General features: G+C 47.6%; 1 pseudogene; it reads right to left on the bottom strand.

Annotated features, from left to right (window-relative positions):
- Nucleotides 1-523: 523 nt before the first annotated feature.
- LOC101725808 (olfactory receptor 2T6-like) lies at nucleotides 524-1,517 on the bottom strand (annotated as a pseudogene).
- Nucleotides 1,518-3,310: the final 1,793 nt, after the last annotated feature.

Here is a 3,310-nt window from a genome sequence, read left to right as displayed (position 1 = left end):
AACCAGGCCTCTTTCCCAGCAAGCTCTCGCTGTGACTTCTGATGTAATCATTATTTTTCCCACAACAAATAAAACATACTTCCACCTGAGTCCCACAGAATAGTTTCTGGATTTCTGCAAAACGCAAGATCCAGTTTCTTCATGTCCAAATTCTCAGTGTTTTTCTATGTATTACTCACTTGAGTTTTTATAATGCTTTCCTCCTTTTCAATGTGGTTCAGATGTTGACATCCCCAAATGCCCCACGAACTCTATGCATGGACAGGTAGAACAACACACCTCAAATCACCAGGTAGGTTGAGGTTTGAGACATGACCAGACCACACATACTTGGGGACACTCACATGCATGAAATCTGATTAGAGAATTGGTGTGACAGAGAATTGAAATCAGAAGAATGGAAGAAGGAAAAATACAAGTTGTGTCTACAGAGGTGCAATATCGGTCACCTGGGAATGGCACAGTGAGTTCCCAAGTCTGTGGAAGTTAAGCCCCCTCTGTCCCGGGCAGCTCTTTTCACCTTTCACCTCACTGCACATGGCAGAACCCTGAATGCACCCACAGGAGGCTGAGGCAGTTGGAGGCCCTCCACACCACACTGTGGGCCTCAATGTCTGTCTAACAGCTTGTCCGAGGCCTCCCTCACAGCCCTGTTCATTAGGCTGTAGATGAGTGGGTTCACCACAGGGGGGCAGATGGTGTAGAAGATGGAGGAGACCCTGTCTTGGAGTGGCATGTGGTAGGACTGGGGCAGAATGTAGGTGTACAGGGTGGCCCCGTAGAACAGCATCACCACCATCATGAGGGACGAGCAGGTGGTAAAGGCCTTCTTTCTCCCCTCTGCAGACTTCATAAAGCACACAGGGAGGAGGATATGGGTATAGGACATAGTCACCACCGAGAAGGGCACCAGCAGCCTCAACACACAGTACACGTACATCACCATTTCATAGGCAGCCTTGCCACCACAGGCTAGCCTCAGCACGGAGGGTGCCTCGCAGAAGAACTGGTTGATGGTGTGTGAGGCACAGAAGGGGAGGGTCACAGTGAGGAGGGTGAGCAGGAAACTGTCCAAGGCACCGCTGAACCATGAGCTGGTCAAGATCACCCAGCAGACCCTGTGGCTCATGAGCACTGGGTAGTGCAGTGGGCTGCAGATGGCTACATAGCAGTAGTAGGCCATGAGCCCCACCAGGATGAACTCAGCTTCTACAAATCCTATGTAGAGGAAGTACTGGGCCATGGAGCCCAAGAAGGAGATGGTGCCCCTTGGTAGTCTACCAAGGCCGTGGGCATGATGGTGGAGATGTTCATCACATTGATGAGGGAGAGCTGGCTGAGCAGGAAGTACATGGGGTGTGCACCAGTGGGTCCTTGTGGATCAGGAAAATCATGGACCCATTAGTGACCAGGGCCATCAGGAAGATGATGCCAATGACCGCAAACAGGAATCTTGCAGCTCTACTGTGAGTGAAGAGCCACACAAGGGTGAAGTCGTTGGAGGGCATCTTGTTTCCAAGTACTGTGCTTCGCTTGAGCTGGGGGAGAGCAGAGAAGAGAAATGGGTGTCACTGAGGCCATGAAAGATAAAATGATCACATAAAAACATCTACTCTTTCTGGTCCATGTCATTTAATGAAAAGTTTTAGTACAATCAGTAGCCAGCCCTTTTTCACGAAGTGAATTAGCAGTTATTCTTTTTGAAGGGAGATTAGAAAGTTAGAGTCCCCTGGCCTGGGGTGAGTGGGTGTCCAGTGGTTGATGCTGTGTGTAAAAAAGTTGAAATATTACTGCAGAATATCTGGCTCCAGTGGAGATTCTTCCCTTGACCTGGGCTGCATTTATTTGAAATGAGGACACAACTGCAGGACAATTGGTTTACTCTATGTACATAACCTAAGCATGCAGTGAGACATTTGGTCCCATTGGGGATTTTCCTCAGAATCTCAAAGACTGATGAGTCTCATGTAGAGGTAACTGTTCAGCTGCAGGCACAGCTTTGAATTACAGTGAGCTGTAGTGAACAGGAGAAGCGCTCCTCCACCTGACTCCTGGCCATCTCGCTCACTCCTTCACCTGCCTGTCAGCTTTCATTCATTCCCACTCTGAGTCTCTATTACAGAGATGCCTTGTGGCCTCAACCCCCTCGGCACAGAGCAGGATTCCCATATCTTGCTTTCTTGTCCTGGGAGAAGCAGAGCAGGATGGCAGACCAGACAAGCTCCCGGACAGTGCGGCCCAGTGTGGAGGGAAACCTTACCACAGCCTGCGACACAGGGCACAGAACACCTCAGAAAAGCAAGTTTCAGCTTGAAACCAAAAGTTCACTTAATACGTTCCTTCTGATCTTTTCAAAATTGTCACATTTGTACATGGGAGCCAATAATTTTTTCTTGATTCCACTTTTTTGTGGGTTTTAAGGTTTTCAAGAGGAAAGCACATCAGTATTGGCAGGGCCGTCCAGGCTGTGCCTCTCCCCATTTTCCCTTCTATTTAATGTCTGTCCCCATCTCTTTCACGCAACAGGTTCCCAATTTAATCAGTGAATCGTAAGTTCCAGAGGTGACAGTGTAATGAGAAGTTTTAAGGATTCTGGACCAGAGCGCAGCGGGAGTCCCCGAGCACAGAGTGGGGACAGCAACCATGCTGTGGGTGGCTCACACACATCTGCAGTGCACAGTGAAAGGAGGAAACCCTTTTATACAGTTCCTCAGCATGGGAGAAGATAATTTGTGTAGGCCCTCAGAAGAACAGCAGCAAAAGTATGTGGACCAATGGGATTGCATTAAATCTAAAACAGCATGAGGCTATATCTCAGCGGCAGACTGTGCCTCATGTACAAGGACCTGGATTTGCTCTCTGGAACCAATAGAGAAAAACAACTAAACATTTTCTTCAGAGTGTTGAAGTATTCATCAGGGAAGAGATAGTATACAGCATGGGAAAATAATTCAAACTTACGTGATTAGGGCCGGGAGTTTAGCTCAGTGGTTCTGGTGCCTGCCTCGCAAGCGCAAGGTCCTGAGTTCAATCCCCAGTACCCGCCCCTCCCAAAATACTTACATGATTGGAGATTAATATCCAGAATATAGAAGGAACTCAAAGAAAAAACAAATCAAAGACCAGCAAGACCTAAAGCATTCACTCCAAATATTCCATTAAAAGGGCAAAAGATCTGAAAAGTATTTCTCAATGGAATTTACATGATGGCCAACAGGTAAATGAAAACATGATCAGCATTACTAATCATGAGAGACACCATAATCACAGGCTGTCCCTCCTCACCCTGGTTACAATGCCTGTTAGTACC

This window comes from Heterocephalus glaber, unplaced genomic scaffold (genome assembly GCF_053883595.1).
Source record: "Heterocephalus glaber isolate CG9 unplaced genomic scaffold, H.glaber_assembly_v1.0 deba00001461, whole genome shotgun sequence".
NCBI lineage: Eukaryota > Metazoa > Chordata > Mammalia > Rodentia > Bathyergidae > Heterocephalus > Heterocephalus glaber.
The sequence above is the reverse complement of the archived record's forward strand: the minus strand, read 5'-3'. Positions and strand labels throughout refer to the sequence as shown.